We start from the raw sequence: 22,078 nt of genomic DNA on the forward strand, positions 1-22,078 counted from the left end.
CTTCTCTTTCCTCCCCCTCCCCTTTTATGAAGATTACCCACTCTGAGACCCCACAGTTAATTCTCCCCTGGCCTCCTCGCTGGCCCAAGTAGGACTAATTCAGCCAGCTAGCCCTGGTGATGATCTAATGCTTATTAGATAGATTTCCCCTAAATTGATTTCTGAACTTTGAATTTTATTGTTATTCGTGTTTTTATACTGTCTTTTATGCTGCTTTTACAGTTAAGTGTTTTAAATTTGTTGTTAGCCGCCCTGAGCCCAGTTTTTGAACCGGGAAGAGCGGGGTATAAAAAAAAAATATTATTATTTATTAAAATTATCACAAGTACAAAGGAGTATTAAAAACACAGCCTGAAAAAAACCCACAAAACCGACAAATGACAAAGTTAATTAAACAGCAGCAGGGAAGAGCTCTGTGAGAGGAGGGAAGGCACCCACTCATTCAAAGAGTAAATAAGTGTTTCTCTCGAACAAATTATTCCAAAAGTGTAAGCTGATGGCCTAAGATGCACCTCTTTAACGCCACACCAGAGATCCAATAACTAGTTTTTTCTGGATAATGTCAGTCACGCCCTAGATCTGTGTGGAGTGCAGGTGCACACTTTGGATCTGGGTCATAGAGAAGACCTGTTGACGAAGGCCTAAGAAATGACAAAAGTAAACATTTAAACAAAAAGCAGGCCGCAGCAAAGATGCTAATGAAAGCTTTGCTCTGCAAAGGACGGCCCGTCCCCAAAAGAGCCCTCCTTGCCTTCAGTATCTCTCTTTCAAAATAGCCTCAGTAATTATGTTCTGAGAACTGAGGAAGAAAATGATACACAATGGCAGTTGTGGGCAGTTCAGAGATAAACACCAGCAGGCAAGCACAGGCTGTACTTTGGCGTTTCCTGAAACCAGCTGAAAACAGTGCCGGGCACGAGGAACTTTGACTTGCCAACCGAGATTTAATTTTGTACCTACTCTTGGCAGCTGGTGACTTTGAGTAGCCTGGGGGCAAACACCTTCTAAACTAAAGTCTCATACCCTCCAAGTATTCCAGTTTTCCAGGGACAGTCCCAGAATTACAAAAGCCATCCCGGTTTCTGATTTGACCCCAGGATGTCCCTATTTCTCCTGCCTGCGCTGAACCTAGGGGGAGGGGGAGCTGTCGCTTGCCCAGCGGCAGTGACAGCAGCAGTGGAACCCCCCATTGCCTCTCAATGGCTGTGAAATAAAAAAATAAGGTCTTATATTTATATAATAAATGTTCATGGATTTGCTAGGCAAAAACATGCATTAATGTGTGGGCCACATGTCTGAGGCAGCACAGGAGGGCAGTCCCGGAGCCATTTTGGCTCCCAAACTGACCAAATGTTTTCTCTGCAAGGCCAAAGGAAAATGGAAAAGCCTCCCCATTGTCTTTTCATTCACAAAACCTGTCTTAAGGGTATGTCTGTGTATGAATAGGGTGAGCCTGTGACCTGGCTCAGGAACTAAGTATTTGTCACTACAAAAGACTGGCCAGGCTCCCCAGGGTATCCAATCAAGTAAGCATTAACAGGTAATCTGCCAGACAGGAGGTAAACAATGACAGGAGATAAACAACGCACTCAGATTTCTGCTGTAGACCGTCCTTTCTGTGATGTAGGTACGATGTATCTGAGGGGTGGTCTTCGGCTACACCCCTTCTGTGATGTATGTATGATGTTTCTGGGGGTGATCTTGGACTCCAGGGCGGGTAATTTAAAATGTATATGTAAGGGCTTGCACGCATGGCTCGGGGTCCTCCTCCTCTCTCCTATGTGTGAGGGGAGCACCCCGTTGCAACAGTTTAATAAAGATCAGGCTTACGAGCTGCTTTGCTTCTCAATATTCTCTGGTTGGCCTCTGTTCTTTTCTCTGACCGATGGAGAACCTACAAAGGACTCTATAAGGGCTCTTGTGTCCTCCATAAGGGAATAAGGGTGGATTTTCATTTATTACAGCTGCCATGGCTGGCCTCCTCCTTTGAGCAACTTATAGCAGCTGCTGGAGAGCGGGCAAGGAGGGGAAGAGGCTGCCACCACTAAGGTCCAGGCTTTAAGGTGTGCAAGGCACTCTGTTATTTTTGCTGCAGCAGACTAACACAGTTACTGCCCTGGAAATCACTATTTTAATTCCGCCTGCCCCATAATTTCCTATTGAATTTTCTGTTTTACTTTTTAGTATATTCATTTAAAGAACCTTAAAATTTCAATGACTTCCCTTCTTCTCTTTCCATGGTTCATTTTGCATAACATAAATCCCTGCATATTTTGTATAAACTAAACCATTCGGTATTCCATTATTACACCCACCAAAACTTATTTACACTGTTGAATTTATCTTAATGCTGCCCACATTTTCAAATAAACACAATTTCCCTCCATATATTCAATAAACATTTTCCAATCTTCTTTAAACCTATGTTCTTCTTGTTCTTTTATTCTATGTGTTAGGTCCACAAGTTGCACATATTCTATCAGTTTAAGTTGCCATTCTTCTTTAGTTGGGACAGGAAATCACTAATTTAAGCACCTGTAGTTATTAAATCATATTTTTAAATCAATTGTTCAAATTTAAATCTTTTGGTATATTACAAGCATCTCAGAAGAGTCACTAACAAGGTTTTTAAGGAAGCATAAGATAACTTACATTTTTTTCAAAAATATCTTCTGTTCACTATTAGATTGCAGTCTTAGTTCTTTGTATAATACATTGAACCCAAAAGGACATATTTAAGCATTTATTTATTACTGTCACTAAATATAGAAACTCGGGATATGAGAGAAATTTGATTCAGCTGATATTTAAAGGCAAACCTAGCTAATCTGCATATTCCAAACCAAACCAAAACACAATCATTCTCCAAAATCCGCAGTCCTCCCCATGTTGCTATGCAGTTTTCCAGCCACATAAATTGTACATTAAATACATATACTAGTGCAGGGTCTGTATATAGTGCATATATTAGTGAGAATAACACCCCAAAATGCATGATATTAGAGTGAATTGCTTTGCAACCCTGTGTACATTAGGGAGAGTTGCCTACAAAAATATTAGGAGCAAAGTTCACTAAGATACTGGTGGATTGACGACTTTTAAAAATAAAATCACAAACTGATGGCTGTCACATGGAAGAGCGAATAAGCTTGTTTGCTTCTGCTTTGGAGGGTAGGAGCTGAACTAATGGCTTCAAATTGCAAGAAAGGAGATTCTGACTAAACATCAGGAATAACTTTCTGACAGTAGGAGCTGTTCGACAGTGAAATGGTCTCCCTCCGGAGGTTGTGGACTCTCCTTCCTTGGAGGTTTTTAAGCAGAGATTGAATGGCCATGGATGCTTTAGCAGAGATAACTGCACTGCAGGGGGTTAAACTAGATGACCCTTGGTTCCCCTTCTGACTATACAGTTCTATGATTCTATGACATGCAAATGTGGAGAATTGAACACTGGAAAAATGAGAAACTGAAATTAACCAATATAGACAGATTCTCCCAATCCTAATACAGTGGTACCTCAGGTTACAGATGCTTCAGGTTACAGACGCCGCTAACCCAGAAATATTACCTCGGGTTAAGAACTTTACCTCAGGATGAGAACAGAAATCGTGCAGCGGCAGCGGGAGGTCCCATTAGCTAAAGTGGTACCTCAGGTTAAGAACAGTTTCAGGTTAAGAATGGACCTCCGGAACGAATTAAGTTCTTAACCCGAGGTACCACTGTAACACCACAGCTTCAAAATTGAACCAGTGTCCCCTAAAGTCACAGTCCCTGTACAAATTCATCAGCTTAAGTTTTATTTAACTGTTGCTCCAAGCTACTGCAGTGTATCTGAAGAAGTGTGCATGCACACGAAAGCTCATACCAAGAACTAACTTAGTTGGTCTTTAAGGTGCTACTGGAAGGAATTTTTTTATTTTGACTATGGCAGACCAACACGGCTACCTATCTGTAACTGGAATAATAATAATACAGAAAACAACCAGAAAACAATATCCTTTGCAAGAGCAACTCAGCCAAGAGCATAAGGTCAAACAGATTCCTCACTGGCCTTGCAGACAACTTCATTGTCCAGAAAGTGGGAGAAGCAACAAGAGGAACATCCATTTTAGATCTGGTCCTAACCAATGTTGATGACCTGGTTAGTGGGGTAGAAGTGGAAGGATCATTAGGCGCGAGTGATCATGCTCTTCTGAAGTTTACTATACAGCGGAAAGGAGCAGCCAAGCATACTAGGACTCAATTTCTTGACTTTAAGAAAGCCGACTTCATTAAACTTAGGGAAGTGCTGGGTGAGATCCCATGGACAGTAATACTAAAAGGAAAGGGAGTTCATGATGGCTGGGAGTTTGTTAAGAGGGAGATAGTAAAAGCACAACGTCAGGCAATACCAATGAGACGGAAACATGGTAGGTGCTTAAAGAAGCCAGGGTGGCTATCTAAAGAACTTTTAACTGAGTTAAGATTTAAAAAGGATGTGTACAAAAAATGGAAAAGGGGGGAAACCACCAAAGAGGAATTCAAACAAATAGCCAGCACGTGTAGACACAAAGTCAGAAAAGCTAAAGCACAGAATGAACTCAGGCTTGCTAGAGAGGTTAAAAGCAACAAAAAAGGCTTTTATGGGTATGTTCGTAGCAAAAGGAAGAACAAAGAAACAGTGGGGTCACTCAGAGGAGAAGATGGTGAAATGCAAACAGGGGACACAGAAAGGGCTGAACTCCTCAATGCCTTCTTTGCCTCAGTCTTCTCCGATAAAGAAAACAATGCCCGACCTGAAGAATTTGGAGCAAATGATTCAGCAAAGGAAACACAGCCCAGAATAACTAAGGAGATAGTACAAGAATACTTGGCTAGTTTAGATGTATTCAAGTCTCCAGGGCCAGATGAACTGCATCCAAGAGTATTAAAAGAACTGGCAGATGTGATCTCAGAACCACTGGCAGTCATCTTTGAGAATTCCTGGAGAACAGGCGAAGTCCCGGCAGACTGGAGGAGGGCAAATGTTGTCCCTATTTTCAAAAAGGGGGAAAGAGAGGACCCAAATAATTACCGCCCAGTCAGTCTGACATCAATACCAGGGAAGATTCTGGAGCAGATCATTAAGCAGTCTGTGAGCACCTAGAAAGGAATGCTGTGATCACCAATAGTCAGCATGGATTTCTGAAAAATAAGTCACATCAGACTAACCTGATCTCATTTTTTGACAGAATTACAAGCCTGGTAGATGAAGGGAACGCAGTGGATGTAGCCTACCTTGATTTCAGCAAGGCATTTGACAAGGTGCCCCATGATATTCTTGTAAAGAAGCTGGTAAAATGCGGTCTTGACTATGCTACCACTCAGTGGATTTGTAACTGGCTGACTGACCGAACCCAAAGGGTGCTCATCAATGGTTCCTCTTCATCCTGGAGAAGAGTGACTAGTGGGGTGCCACAGGGTTCTGTCTTGGGCCCGGTCTTATTCAACATCTTTATCAACGACTTGGATGATGGACTCAAGGGCATCCTGATCAAATTTGCAGATGACACCAAACTGGGAGGGGTGGCTAACACCCCAGAGGACAGGATCACACTTCAAAACGACCTTGACAGATTAGAGAACTGGGCAAAAACAAACAAGATGAATTTTAACAGGGAGAAATGTAAAGTATTGCACTTGGGCAAAAAAAATGAGAGGCACAAATACAAGATGGGTGACACCTGGCTTGAGAGCAGTACATGTGAAAAGGATCTAGGAGTTTTGGTTGACCACAAACTTGACATGAGCCAACAGTGTGACGCGGCAGCTAAAAAAGCCAATGCAATTCTGGGCTGCATCAATAGGAGTATAGCATCTAGATCAAGGGAAGTAATAGTGCCACTGTATTCTGCTCTGGTCAGACCTCACCTGGAGTACTGTGTCCAGTTCTGGGCACCACAGTTCAAGAAGGACACTGACAAACTGGAACGTGTCCAGAGGAGGGCAACCAAAATGGTCAAAGGCCTGTAAACGATGCCTTATGAGGAACGGCTAAGGGAGCTGGGCATGTTTAGCCTGGAGAAGAGGAGGTTAAGGGGTGATATGATAGCCATGTTCAAATATATAAAAGGATGTCACATAGAGGAGGGAGAAAGGTTGTTTTCTGCTGCTCCAGAGAAGCGGACACGGAGCAATGGATCCAAACTACAAGAAAGAAGATTCCACCTAAACATTAGGAAGAACTTCCTGACAGTAAGAGCTGTTCGACAGTGGAATTTGCTGCCAAGGAGTGTGGTGGAGTCTCCTACTTTGGAGGTCTTTAAGCAGAGGCTTGACAACCATATGTCAGGAGTGCTCTGATGGTGTTTCCTGCTTGGCAGGGGGTTGGACTCGGTGGCCCTTGTGGTCTCTTCCAACTCTATGATTCTATGATTCTATGATTCTATGCATCATTCCTTGCAGAGGTTTCGTCCCAATACTCCTTTTTAGCTTCTTCTTCTTTCGTGTAGTTTTACCAGCTGAAGGAAACTTAGCACTTTCCCTCGAGTAACATTTGCACGTTCAAGCCTGTAATTGGAATATTCCTAGAAGGGATCATTAAAGTTTCCTGCAGGCAGCTGGGTAAACCTACATCTTCTGTTTTGCCACACCAAAGAAATAAAAATAAATCCACGGCCTAATTTAGCAATAATTAAATCAGAAAGAAGCATAAAATTATGAGGGAAAGTTAATTGTGCAGGTGCATTCCAGATGTGAACAATACAGCTCTTTAGCTTAGCACATTTCCCACAAACTAAGATATATTTTCCCTGTTAGCTGCAGCTGAGCTCAGGGGGGAGAGGGAGAGTGATAGGGAAGGGGTGTCTGTTTGTGTGTATGCAAGTGTGTGTGACTGAGTGACACTCACACCCACATGCAAGTTCATGCAGTTGTAACATTTTTACAAATCCACATTAACATTTCTGTTATGTACTGAGTTGAACAGGATCCAAAAGGCAGCAGTCTGATTGGTCCTAGAACAATAGGATCCAAAAGGCAGCAGTCTGATTGGTCCTAGAACAATAGGGTCCAGAATGCAGCAATCTGATTGGTCCTAGAACAATGCAGCAGTATGATTGGTCCGCAGGAGGCCAATCAGGTTCCCTCCACCTGATTGGCCTACAGGAGAATCCCAGAATTAGCCAATCACATGCGGCCTATTGTGTAAATAATGTATATAAAGCAGATATTTGGGGGGGACTTTCACTCCTCCCCACTACTATGAGCTGAATAAAGAGCATGAAATCCACACTCGACTCCGAGTATATTTCAGTTTCCCACTGATCGGTCTTGGCAGCAAACCCTCCCACTGCATCTATGGAAAGTATTACAAGGTCCCAGGTTCAATCCCTGGCATCTCCAGGTAGGGCCAGAAAAGATTCCTGCTGAAACTCTTGAACACCACAGCCATCCCCATTGGCCCTAACACCTCCCAATCCCTTAATCCTGGATGAGGCTCCATAAAAAAGCTGGCACGCCATTTTAGCAGTGGTGAGGAAGTTTTAATGTCTTAGGTCTGTCACCAGGGAGTTTCAAATGCAAAAGTTTGATCGTTTGTTGTATTATCTCCATTTTCCTTCTACCCTTTTAGCACTAATTTCTCACAATTTTCACAATTTTGTATGCAAATTTGCTGAATATACACTTTTTTTTGCAAAGCAATTTCCTCTAATGTACTTCTTGTTTCTGTTTTTATATATGTACTCCATATGCATTCTTATGCACAATTTATCCCAATATATGCATTTTCGTACTTATTACTTGGGCCGCCGAATCTGGAAGTGGTTCAATGGCCATCCTTTCAAAGAATGTCTGTGTTGTGGTTTGCTCGCTGCTTCAGAAATTGCAAATTAGGTAAGTTGCTCCTTTCAAATGCAAACTAAATAAAATTCATCCCCCATTCCTTATGCATGAGTATGCTACATACAAAATCAAGCCCCATTGGAATCCTTGGTATAACAGGTAAACTAACATGGAACAATTTACCTTGAGATTATTACCTAATTTACCTAATCTGTGTTAAATGATTTTGAGAATGCAGCCCTGTATGCATGAAAAGACTCTAAAACCAGACCGGAAAGTAATTGCTGCTAGTACCTCCCGGTTTATTTGTAATGTTCCCCAAAAGCTGATTGTTCCAATTGATATTCTATATGTGTTCAGATGTTGCTAGGGAAAGGATGCGGCTACAGAAGGAAGGGATTGTGGAATAAAACATGTTGGCGGAAGCCGCGTGGCTCGTTGTTGCTTAGCGACGTTATATCCCACTTCTTCCAGCACGCCTCGCCTTCCCTTGAGACCAATCAGATTGGGCACTGAAGTACTTGGGAAGCTAAGGATGCTAAGTTAAAGACCAATTGCTTTATAGGATGCAAAGGAAGTTATGCTAGGTCATAAAAGGGGGCGGGCGAAGAATCCAAAACCCACAGTGGTGCCATTGCTTTAATGGGACCAAAGCCAAAAAGGCAAGTGGCAAGTTTTCCAGAACTCAGCCATTGCTTCCTTATCCCAGGAACCCAGGTGGTGGTGGAGGAGGAGTTTGGATTTGATATCCCGCTTTATCACTACCCGAAGGAGTCTCAAAGCGGCCAACATCCTCATACAATAGTCTGAGCATTGCCTTTGTCAAAGTCAGCAGGTAGGACGATGGGGGGGAAACCAGAATCAGCTGACTCTGTCATTGGCTCTGGCTCCACCTAGTGTTGGCCTCCCTCCCTGCCTTTTCTCCAATCCCAATGGTAAAAGTCTCTGCTGCACGCAAAGCTGGTTTCTTGACTCAGAAGAGGACTACCAAGTCCAGGTGGACTCTAGACAGCCACAACCTTGAGCAAGTATCTAGGATTACTTATCATTGGGAAGTCATTGTGGAAACCCCATCTGGAAGCAACTGAGCTAATATCTGGCTGTTCTACTGGGCAGCTATATAGGTTCTTCCATTCAAAGGGTGGACAGTTATTCAACTCAGCTATTAAGATCTTTAGCTCTGAAATCATTGCCCAAATGCTCTATGGGGCTGAGATATGTGAAACTAGTGTCAAATCTGAAACAGAGGTCCTACGAAATAAATTTATGAGGCAGATTTTGGGGCTTCCCTGTGGGACGCTGGCAGCCCACCCCAGAGCTGAGTTGGGCCTTCCCTTGCTAGCAGCCAGAATGGACCTAGCCTATCTGAGATATGGGTGCAGGCTAAATGCCTTCGAGGATCAAACTCTTACTAAGCTCTGCTGGTTAGAGAAACTAAGGACAGGGGGCTGGGCACAAAAGTGCCAAGATAAGATTACGTCTTATAATCTCCGAATGGAGAACTACATAGCCCTTAGTCCACATGACGTTAGAAACTGGATTTTTGATCAGGATGCCAACCAAGACAGAGCATCCATCATTGGTGCCTGCTACTCTACTTGGTACCCCCAAATTAAGACCCATCACTCAAGGCCCCCTTACCTTGAGACACTGACCTTCCCATCACTACGCAGGGCCTTTGTAGAACTAAGATTTCAACAGATGCCCCTGGCATATTTAGAGGAGAGATACTGGGGAATTGCCCATACGGATCGCAAATGTAGACATGGATGCAATCAGGTAAGAGGACCTCACACACTACCTGCTGATTTCCCCCCTGTATGCGACGCCCAGAGGAAAATTTATATTGCCAATTCTTGATTGGCTTCCAGGTTGATTCGCACAGGAAGTGACAGTGAAACTCCTAGCAGATGAACATCTGTATATTACACACCAGGTAGCCAAATTCGCACTGGCAGCCAAGAAGCTCCGTTCCAGCTATGTGAATGCACTACAGTCTTAAGTCTTAATTTTGTAAATTTCTTTTAAGTTGTAAACTGCTACAGGTTACGTGTATGATTTTAGATGTTTTCTTTTATTCTCTGTCGCCCCTTGTAAAGGCCTTTGGCTATATACAATTAAAACTGATTGATATTGATTCACTGCCAGCAGAGCTATCTATTGGCAGGCACCTTTATACTGCTTTGGAGAAGAATCATAGCTCACTGGCAGAACACAAGCTCTGCACGTATAAAGTCCCAACACTTCTGGTACATAGGAAGCTGCAATATATCAAGCCAGACTGTTTTCCCATCGAACCAGCCCATTATTGTCTACTCTGATGGGCTGCAGCTCTCCTGGAGCTAAGGCTGAGTTCCTCTCTCCCATCATTTGCTACATGATCTTCTTCACTGAAGATGCCAAGGGGTTAAATTGGAAGCTTCTATGCACAAAGCATGCCTCTTCTTATAGAGAACTCAGCTGCACATGATGCTAATTATTTCACTTTTGCAATCTTCACATTTCCCCTCTTTATTTAATTACAGACATGGAGAGTCTTTGGGGGGTGGGGGGCAGCACAAAGAGAGGACAGGTTTGACCCTCCCTGCACCCCCATGCAGCAAAAGGAGCCAATGGGGCCTCTCCCCAAGCCTAACAGCCGCATGGAGGATGGTTTTTGCTGTGATCAAAGTGAATGGAAGGGTTAACTCTCTCTTCCCCATACTCCTTGTTCCCACTGAGCACTGCCCACCATGCCTATAATTAAATAGGGGGGGCACATGGCATGACTGCAAATTTGGCAATTACCACCATGTGTGGCGATTGCGTTCAAGTGCCGTTCCTTTCCCAGTCGGTCGATTTCTGGTAACAGGAATGGGGATGACCCAGTGACATAGCATGGGTTGCCAGTGCCCGGGACAGAGTATGCATGCACATTCAACTGTCTACTGGCATCTGCATCACCCAGGAGATTGCAGCCACAGAGATAAGAAAAAAAGATACGTTCCATTGTTCCATTGGAGCCCATTGATGGAAGCATGCAGCTGTGTTGAGGCAGCACTGGGTGCTGAAATTTTGCACCCCCTGACAATTTTGTGCCCGGCGCAACCACCCCTGTGCCCCCCATCCTATGCCACTAGGATGACCCCTATCCAAGCGTCTTGGTCAAGGCCTATCAGTTAGGATTGCCTTGTGTTCTGCTCTATTGAGGACATTCCTCTGTTTCAGGCATGGCGAACCTTTTTGGAACAGTGGGCACATGTTGACGTTTGAGAAAGTGCTGGAGGCACCTGTCACAAAATGGCTGCCGTGGGGTATGTGGCAGAACACAAAATTAGGGCAGATCAACACATTCAAAGCACACCCAATGCTCCAAAGAACCCTGGGTCCTGTAAGTTAAGGGGGCCAGGAATTGTCCACCAACAGTTAGCACCTGACCCCAGACAAAGAGAGTCACACAGGTCACCTGGCCAGAGCGTTCCTCACTTTAAGGAGATGCATCACTATAGGAATTATTCCTAAATGTGCATCTATACATAGAACTTAGCTGATGGAAATCATAAAGCTATATGCCCCATCTTTTGTACTCTGTTTCAGGGATGCATAAGTGGCTACCTTACAATCAAAGTAGACACTATTGTGATAAGATGGACCAGCGACTACACTCTAAATATGGCGCAGTTACATATGGGCAGTTACACCGTTGCGATGATCTAATGCATGCTAAAGCCTCATCTGAGATTAACAAGCCTGAAGCAGGCTTGATCTCTCTGCGATGACTATCTCGGCGCGTTTTCGCTTCAAAGGTCTAGCTGTCAATCTGCAGGCCGCAGCATTTTTTCTAAAATCCCGATATGCTTGTGGCTCCATGACAAAGATATGCCTGTGATAAATCCCCATAGATTTTCACAGCATCGCTTTGGAAGGCAAGATAAAAAGACTTCTATTTAGGCCATGGCAACAGAAGCGGAAGCCATAAAGACACACAGTTAAATGCTATCACTCTTGTTTGTAGGAAGAGGAAGTGTGTGAATACAGCCTCTCTGATCAGCCAGGCTGGAATTGATGCTCAGCAGAGTCAGGCACCTGCCAAAGGCCTCATAGTGAGGGTCCAGCGTTCAAGAGTACCCCCTGGGCTCCCCTTGACCACTTCTACCTGCTTGTTTGTCCACTTGTTGCTCTGACTCAGATGCTGGTGGTGGTTAGGAGGAGGAGGAGGAGTAGATGGCGTGGATGTTCTGTCTGGCAAACAAGCATGTAATAGCACTGATTAGGAAGAGGAGGAGCAGCAGCTGGCGATGGATGTAGTGGTGAGTTAGAATCACAGAAGGAAGGGAGGCCCATGGAGAGGGTCTTGTTCTGGAGGCAAAACTGCTGATCAGAAGCTGTGACGTGTTGGTGCTTCCACATGGCAAATTATTGTAGAATTGGTGTTTCTCATGCAGGCATTTTGTGTGTGTGTGTGTGTGCAGCATCCAAGAGGAATAGGCAAACATGTCGTTTGGCTTCTCATTTTTCCAATCTTACATTCAGTTCCCCACTTTTCTACATCAGTTTGCATTTTTTTAAAAAAAATGCTAATGAGAACTCTTCAGCATTATAGTGTGACTTGTCTAATAATAATAATAATAATAATAATAATAATAATAATAATAATAATAATATTATACCCCACCTCTCTGGCTGGGTTTCCTCAGCCTAATATACACATTTTTTGTATGCAATTTCACCTATCATAATGTATTTTTGTATGTTATTTTAATGAACATATGCATTTAGATGCACACTGTAGCAAATGCATTTTTTGCACTCATTGCTTGGGTGTAGAACTGCATTGCAAAAATGTGGGTAAGTGTGAATTCTGAAGGAAGGCTGTTTATTATTTCCGAAAGGGTAGACTAGGTAGGTTCGCCTTTAAATGCAAACCGAATCAAATTTCTTCCCCCTCCCTGGTACCAGCAAATCAAAGGCCAGCTCAGCTGTTGGTCTGGCACCTTCCCCCATGCTTCAGGTGGAGAAATGTTGGAGAGTATAGAGTTATCCAAACCCCAAACCATCTGAAGGCAATCCTGTATAGGGAAGTTTTTCCAAAAAATGCTTAATGTTTTATTAAAGGTAAAGGTAAAGGTACCCCTGCCCGTACGGGCCAGTCTTGACAGACTCTAGGGTTGTGCGCCCATCTCACTCAAGAGGCCGGGGGCCAGCGCTGTCCGGAGACACTTCCGGGTCACGTGGCCAGCGTGACATTGCTGCTCTGGCGAGCCAGAGCCGCACACGGAAACGCCGTTTACCTTCCCGCTAGTAAGCGGTCCCTATTTATCTACTTGCACCCGAGGGTGCTTTCGAACTGCTAGGTTGGCAGGCGCTGGGACCGAACAACGGGAGCGCACCCCGCCGCGGGGATTTGAACCGCCGACCTTTCGATCGGCAAGCCCTAGGCGCTGAGGCTTTTACCCACAGCGCCACCCGCGTCCAATGTTTTATTATGTTTATATATATATTGGAAGCTGCCCAGAGTGGCTGGGGCAACCCTGTAAAATGTGAGGGGTATAAATAGTAAAAATATCATTATGGAATGGGATGTCCCTATTTTCATCAAAGAAATGTTGGAGAGTATGTGTGATGGGTTTGGTATCAGGCTTTGTCTACCCATACCCCTCACTTAAATTTCCCCCTTCAACCACACAGCCCACCAGACTTGCATGGGAACTGCAAATCTACACAAATGATGCACAAACATAGTTTATTTATTTTTGCCGGTCAACTTGGAGCCCCTTCTCATAACTCCCTTCCTAGTTCTAAGATCAAGAAAAGAAATGGGCCAAAGAAACCTTGGCAAACATATTTCAAACTGGCTTGATCAATGGGAGGCAACTGCAGACCCAAAGATAACATTGTCATTGTTACTGCTTTCCTATCCGTTAGAGAAGCTGTTGATAGCAAGTTCTAAGAAAAACAAGACATTCATTAGTAGGAGGTGTTGTGTTTGCAGCAATTAGTTCTCTCAAATTTCGTGTAACTCCAAAGTGGGGGGCCAAGCCACTTTCCCAGGAGTCACACTGCGTGGGCTGCAAGAAGCTCCAGAGATTTAGGGCTTTGGGTTGTTGCTACATATCATGCCACGCTTGCCAGAGATAAGCAAAAACCAAGGTCATCCTTTACTGAACAGAGCTCTATGAAGAATGAAGGGGGAAAGAGAAAACCAACCGCCGAGTTGGGGGCTTTAGGAGTTGTCGCTTGAGTCACAAACTCCAAGGCTGCTGAGATGAATCACTGGGAAACATGGAGCCCCGTTGCAAACCGGTTCTGGGAAGTTCACATGTTGACGTGCGCGCAGAATGCGAAGGTGTAACATCTGAGTCATTTAATGATTTGAGGGCTCCTTGCCCTTGCTACTAGTCCGGTCCTGATATTTCGAGGCATTGTGGGATACTGGTATTTCTCCCTGTGGCTTAATTAATCTGTACTGATGATTCTACCACCCACTGTTGGAGGCACTATACCTCTGAATGCCAGTTGCTGGGAGAGGACTATAAGTGCTGTAAGTAGGGCCCTATCAGACTGGCCTTGTTTTTTGTAAATGCCCCCACACCCCTGCCAGCACCAAGACATGTTGTTACAACATAGCCTGGAGCCATTGTACCTTCAGACACATCTCAGAAGACAAGCAGAACTGCTTTTTTTGAAGTCATTGCCTGCTTTCCCTCTACAGTGGTACTTCAGGTTACAGACGCTTCAGGTTACAGACTCCGCTAACCCAGAAACATTACCTCAGGTTAAGAACTTTGCTTCAGGATGAGAACAGAAATCGTGCGGCGGCAGCGGGAGGCCCCATTAGCTAAAGTGGTACCTCAGGTTAAGAACAGTTTCAGGTTAAGAACGGACCTCTGGAACGAATTAAGTTCTTAACCCGAGGTACCACTGTACTTCCTTTCATTCTCCAAGTGAGTGCAATTTTACCACTGTCCACCACCGACACAAAATTGAACTGGTTGCTACTCCAGCTGCAAATGGTTGTCACCCATCTGCCTCGGGAGGCAATGGAAGAGTGTGCCTTCAGGGGGAAGTCAAGCCATTGGAGAGTTACAGCGCCTGCTGTGGCTGCAGATACCAATACAAGAGAGACGTGCTTTGTTGCAGCTGCGACAAATGAAGGTGTCCGGTTGTGCTGCTACAGGTGTACCATGGCATTTCTTCTTTCTGAGCTCCTCCCAGTGATCATTCGGCCTCTGGCCACTGCTGTGGATACGCAACCTGACTGTCTGTCTCCAGGCACTGCGGTTGTCTGCAAGGGATTTCCACACAGCAGGGTTGATCTTGCCTGTTAAGTTGTGGGTGAACATATCAGATGACACAGCGATTCTTCAAACAGCTCTTGTTTATTCACAGGCCCAGAACAGAACGGGACTGAAGGGTTCAGCCAACCTGCTTATATAGAGCTCAACTACAAAGCAACAGTAACAACTTTCTGTAACTTATCCAATCACGGAACGTCACTTTCAATTCCTTATTTGCATATGTGGACCTGGGTGAAAACTATCTACAGTATCCCCCCGCTGGCCTTGGGTGAGAACTTCAGTACATAACACTGCCAGCCATCATGTCTCATTTGCAGGCATCTTTGTAACGCAGAGTTGATCTGCCAACAGGCCTGGTGCCTGAAGCCAGCTCCTTGTAGAACACTTCAAATACAAGACAAGGAAAGGGCTTTCAGTACAGAGACATAGGCCAGAAGGAAAACTCCTCTGTTTGCCCATAAGGAATTGTGGTCAGTGGCTGTTTTCAGTTTAATACTTCAGGCTGTGTGTTACTCTGCTGAAGCTATGGGGAACATCTGGGGGTCAAATGTGGCCACACCCACCACCAGCACTGCTTCAGACCCATCTTGAGTGCTTTTGTCTGCCTGGAATGTATACTTGGACTCTGATAATGCTTCTTCTTTGCCTGAATGCCAGTGTGTGAAGGGTTTTAAGTCTACTGAAGAAAGGTAGAAGTCGTCGATTGCTCTGCCATCTTTCACCTTGGCCTCACGCAGCATCGGCAAGTGGTCCAGAAATGTTTCCCTCAAGGGATTGTGGGCCTCATCCTGAAAAAAAATGTTCCCTATTCATGCTCTCCTCTTGGTTTGTTTTTTAAATCCCCACATCTGGCTCCTCTGAGCTCTGCCTCCCCATGCGCAAAACTTATTGAGCAGTTTGACAACAGAATAATTGAGGCAGAGAGGTTACGGCTTCTCCATCACCTGAAACTTCTAAGCAAAGCCTGGAAGGCCATCAGTTGAGGATGCCGCATTGAGCAGGAGGATGGATCTGCTCATCTATGAGGCCTCCTCCACTTCTGTGATTCTATTCCAGTGGCTTCTGAGTAGACGCTTGGGCCTCCTTTAAAAATGACCAGACCTTTGTGGCTGCCATTTGCTATCAGCTTAAGGGTTATATAACCGTCTGAGCTTAACACCCAAGAGCAGAGCTTTATCTTGGTGTCACAGCGGCATCAGAACTCGCTGTATTTTACCTCAGAAATGCAGACATTTGCCCATTTGCTTTCCTGTGAGAGTTGAATATCAATAAGCAAGTTATTTTGAAATGGCGCAAAGGTGACTGACTAGTATCTTCTGAAGCAAAAATAAACATTTTGGAGTTTAGTAAATAATACTTCTCTCCACCAATTTAGCCTTTCCCTGCACCTCCATATTTATGTCCAGTCTTCACTCTTTGCAGTTGACACTAATGATTGAGCAAGGCTTAATATTGCTCCCCCCCCCCCATTTCTCAGGTCTTCCTGTCACATCTGTTGCTTGAAAGCAGCCGATGGTGGTGATTTAAAGGCTCTAGTCAGAGGCAGCCATCTCTATGAGTCAGCTTATTATATGCGTCCAAAAAGTTCTCCCAGTGATTATTTCAGAAATTTAGGGGATTGGGGAATTCTACAGGATGCTCTTCCCGGGTCTTTATGCCAGATTTCAGCAAATCTCACACAGAGGCTCATTAGTTTCCCGCGGGTTGACTTGCTATCTGAGTGTTTGGCATTTGAAAAGCATAGCTGTGCTACTGAAATCTTCTTCTCCTTCCTCTCATCCAAATGGTGCAACTGGGCAAGAAGGCAGATGTATAACGTTGCTGAGATGAACCTCGATATTTTGATGTATCTCAACAGCGCAAGCTAAAGGGTGGGGGATTTCTCACCCCTTGTATCTCATCCCTGAATAGAAAACTATCCTCTGTTTTTGTTTCTGGATATGCAGTAAGCCCACAACTTACGTGCATTTAACTTGTGCACATTCAGCTTTATGTGCTTGGCAACAACAACAACAGAAAGTGAACGGGGTTTCTGGGGAAATCCTACTCACCATTGAACCCACTGAGGTCCAGCTCCGAGGGCCTTCTGGCAGTTCCCTCACTCTGAAAAGTTAGGTTACATGGAACCAGACAGAGGGCCTTCTTGGTGTTGGCGCCCACCCTGTAGAACGCCCTCTCATCAGATGTCAAGGAAATAAACAACTATCTGACTTTTAGAAGACATCTGAAGGCAGTCCTGTTTAGGGAAGTTTTTAATGTTTGATGTTTCATCGTGTTTTTAATATTCTGTTGGGAGCCACCCAGGGTGGCAGGGGAAACCCGGCAAGATGGGTGGGGTATTATTATTAAATTATTATTATTATTATTATTATTATTATTATTATTATTATTATTATTGTTGTTGTTGTTGTTGTTGTTGCTGCTACTACTACTACTGTGTTTTGACTATACCTGATTTCAGCTTTAGGTGCGATCCCTGGAACGTAACCCCGTGTAAGTTGCAAGCTTACTTTACATCTTCAAGTTAATCATATCACGTATGCAATAGTGATTCAGGGCACCTATTCTGTCAAACCAGCTTGTGAATCAAAGAAACGCCAGATGAGAAGTCAGAGAGAGTTTAGAATGAGATCAGTCACCTCTGTTCCTGTTGAATCAGCAGGGAAAGTGCACATTTTGTAAAAGGCCCAAGCTTTTGTTCACTCCTCCACAGGTCTGTTATTAGCCCTTGTATCGAGCTCTGACTCAACCTCCTTATCACTATTATTGATTACAATGTCCGTCTGCGGTGGAGTTATGCTTCCTGGCATAATTCCTCAGGCAACAGGCTATCTTCTGAGTCAGAATCTAATATTGTGTGTCCTGTTAGTCAAGTGGATCTTTCCAAGTCATTCCAAGACGTTAGATTGAGTTTTCCCGTATCTTTATTATTGTGGGACTGTTGCTCTCAAGCACGGACACAGCACTTCCATTCAGACTTGAATATCTCATAGGAAGACCAAGAATCAAGACTCCAAAGCTATTTACACCAGCTGCACCATTAGTTTACCATACAATTAAAAAAAAAAAATCTGTACATGGGGAAGGAATCTTGGAGCTTTATCAATAAGTGAAATGGTTGTTTTATGCCACAGTCACATTCATAGAATCATAGAATCATAGAGTTGGAAGAGACCACAAGGGCCATCGAGTCCAACCCCCTGCCAAGCAGGAAACACCATTCGTGATTTGTCCACCATAGAAGTTGCTTCTGGATTAGCAAGCATAGAGTAAGAATAGAGTGACTACTTCTATATCTCTCCTAAAGAGGAAATGCACCCTCCCCCTAAAAAAAAACCCCAAGACAAAAGGAAACACAAATTTGCTAGGGCCAATGTGATTCGAAAAGAAGTACAGGCAGAGAAAGGGAGGGCAAGATCTGCCATGAGTCATGGCCAATCAAAATTTTGAAATATGGGAATTCTGGGAGGAAAATCATCATCACCATGCACATGGGTATGACACACTTCCATGCTGGCTTATAGAGCACAATTAGATCTGTGGGAAGAGGGTACGAAGGAGGGACAAATACATTGAATTATTGAATTATTTCTGTTGATATTCTGTCCATTGGCGTCAGTGTGGAATGGCAACACCAGGTCAAAGAAAGAAATGGAAATCTACAAATGGTGTGGAAGGTATGCTGCAGTTTCCACAAGCAACTAAAAACAATAAGGCAGTGGTGTTGTGTGGAAGCACACCGAGAAAGGGGTGGCGAGAGAACTGGGAGCTGTAAACTAAAAGCATGCAGGTTTGTAGATCTGATGTGGGAGCAGTGGGTTTGCTGCTTGATAAGAGTCCTATCCTGTCTGCTCCCACCTATGCTCAATTTGAGCATTTGTAAATGAACACAGACATCACAGTGACACCTTGTTCTCCCAGGGATCCTTTCTCCAATGGAAGCTGAACCCCGGAAAGTATGGCTGGTCCTTAGAATTTCTCAGCACGTGGGAAAGTGGGGGGAAGCTAAACAACATAATATTCACTGTCTTGAGGAGGATGCGGAAACCACCAAAGACATTAAAATTGCCGGGGGGGGGGTTGTTTTGGCTGTCAGTCTGCGGTGCTAGTGGCTGGGTCAGGAGCGTTATGAGCTTATTTCATCCTAATTCATTCAGGCGTTTGAGTGACACTGAGCCACGAAGCTTGGAGGCTGAGTTGCCAAAGCAACTCATCTCGACTCCTTAAGATGACTGACTTACCAAGGCAAGACCTATCATTCAGCAAGAGACCCAGAGCAAAATGTGATGGCTGAACAGAGTTGACTGCAAGGTGTTAAACAGCCCTTGCATATCAATGCTGAATGCTGTCAAAAGTGCATATCCGGAGGCTTCTGCCTCTTTTTTTGTGGCCTTTTCCCTTATGAGGGTCAGTGCTTTCTCTTGGTTCATTGGCTTCCTGCTGTGCAGCACGTCCAGTAGACATGAAGCATTTTGCTTAGATTCTCCAGCCTACTACCTTTTACAGAATCAGCTGGATATAACAGGCTCAAGGTAGGCACATCTCATTTGTACAGGGGTCGGCAAAGTTTGTGTGGCTTGGGCCAGTTCACGGTCCCACAGACGCCGCAGTGAGCTGGAGTGCACGTGCACACATGCGCATGCTCAAACGCTATTTCCGGTGCTCCTTCCGGCGCAGAGGAGGCATGCGCAGGCTGCTTCCCATTGGCTGCAGGAGCTTCCAGCACCGCGGAAGGCGGTCCCCACTCTGCTCTGCGTTGGCTTAGCGCAGTGCACGGGAGCCAACCAAGCAGGCAGCAGGGATCCCCAGTCGGGCGGCAGGGGTCCATGGGACAGTTAAACAACCCCCATGGGCTGCTTATGGCCCATGGGTCTGCATTTGTATGTTTAAAATGACACTTATACAGTCAAACCTTGGGTTGAATGTGCTTCAGGTTGAGCGCTTTTGGGTTCCGCTCTGCGGCAACCCAGAAGTGACGGAGTGTGTTACTTCCGGGTTTTGCCGCTCGCGCATGCGCAGACGCTCAAAATGATGCCACACGCATGTGCAGAAGCGCCAAAACGCGACCCGCACAAGCGCAGACGCGCCGTTATGTCTTATGTTCCATTCAGGATGTGAACAGGGCTCCGGAATGGATCCCATTTGCATCCCGAGGTACCACTGTAATCCTCATTTTATTATTTAAATGGTGATGTTCAAAGTGGCAGAGAAAAGCATATGAAAGAAGAAGCAATGCTATCAATTACAATGCAACAAGACGCAACTAAAGGATAACATGTTTTTCTTTTTCAATGTTGGAGAGATGCATTGAAAAGTGGGCAGGTGAAGAATTGACTAAAGGGAAGGTGTGTAAACACCACACCAGCAAATCAGAATGAATACTCATTGTCATATAATCACACTGTAAACAAATGAAAACAAATACTCCATAAAGACGAGGCAGATTCTGACTGCTGTGTAAGCTTTGTGCAAGCAAATTGGGACCAATCAGGATGAATTAAACAGGGCAACTAAAGGAACCCTGGGAGGTAATTGTGGGAAAGGAATCATGTGGAGCCTGCAACAAAACATTACAGTTTGGAGAGCTCTCTGTTCAGATTCCAGCCACTGTACTCCTATTTCCCTTCTCGTTTCTGGTCCACCCAGCTGCCCTTCAAAAACAGATGTTAAAGACAAGTTAAACAAATAGGGGTTGGTAAGCATACTTACTTTTTATTTGACGTTTGTGAATGAAACAAATCCTAAAAGTGTGGGTCAAGAAAGCTCTCTCATTGCTTAGACCAGTGAGCAAGCCTGGTCTAAACAATGCCTAATAATAATAATAATAATAATAATAATAATAATAATAATAATAATTTATTTATACCCCGCCCATTTAGCTGGGTTTCCCCAGCCACTCTGGGCGGCTTCCAACAAGGTATTAAAATACAGTGGTCTGTCAAACATTAAAAGCTTCCCTAAACAGGGCTGCCTTCAGATGTCTTCTAAAAGTCTGGTAGTTGTTGTTCTCTTTGACATCTGGTGGGAGGGCATTCCACAGGGCAGGTGCCACTACCGAGAAGGCCCTCTGCCTGGTTCCCTGTAACTTGGCTTCTTACAGTGAGGGAACCGCCAGAAGGCCCTCAGTGCTGGACCCCAGTGTCCGGGCAGAACGATGGGGGTGGAGATGCTCCTATAGCTGTCATATGGTACCACATAACTCTCTTTGGCCTATTTTTGTTGAGAAGAGGTTTCATTTCAATGGTGGCTCATTTCCCTGTAATTCCTTCCTGTGGCAAGTTGGATTTTTGCTTCGCATCCCTCGGTCTCAAGTTGTGTCAGCATGGAAATAACGCTCACAATGTGAAAGGAACTACAGGGGAAAATAGAGATTTATGGACATATAAGATAATACAATATGCAGTGAAAATGATTATTAGTGGACCCCATGAAAGGAAGGGTGGAAGTCAGAATTCGGAGAATTCTATAATTTTGGATTGTATTTTTATTTTTTGTAAATGGAAAACTAAACTGTAAAACCAATAAAAATTATTATATTAAAAAAAGGTTGTAACAGCATAACAGTCAACAGAATGCTGGTTTTTGTTTTTTGCTTTATCATTGGGGGGGGAGAGTAAGTGTTGGCTACCTGACATCAAAGCAATTTTGTAAGAATTGCTGATACATAATTGGAAGTGGTGTATGTAGAGGGGATGTGTAGAGATGGCAGACATTTGTCATCCGTTTCTCTCAAAGAGTGTCTCAGGTAAATAGAACATTATTTGCTATTGCAAGGATCTGGAAAAATATTAACACCGCCTGCCTCACTCACCATTTAATGAAACACACTCCATCCTTCACTGGCAAAGAAAACACAAGACTCCCAAAAATGATTTTTTCAGATGAATCAGCCATCAGTCTGGCAAAACACCTTCAAAACTGTCCTCTGTACATTTTCGTAGTTTTTGAATTCTTTCTACAATTGCTCAGATGTCAGCGAGGAGAAAATTATTTTGCTG

The sequence above is a fragment of the Podarcis vaucheri genome (assembly GCF_965113315.1).
Source record: "Podarcis vaucheri genome assembly, chromosome: 5".
Classification (NCBI taxonomy): Eukaryota; Metazoa; Chordata; class Lepidosauria; order Squamata; family Lacertidae; genus Podarcis; species Podarcis vaucheri.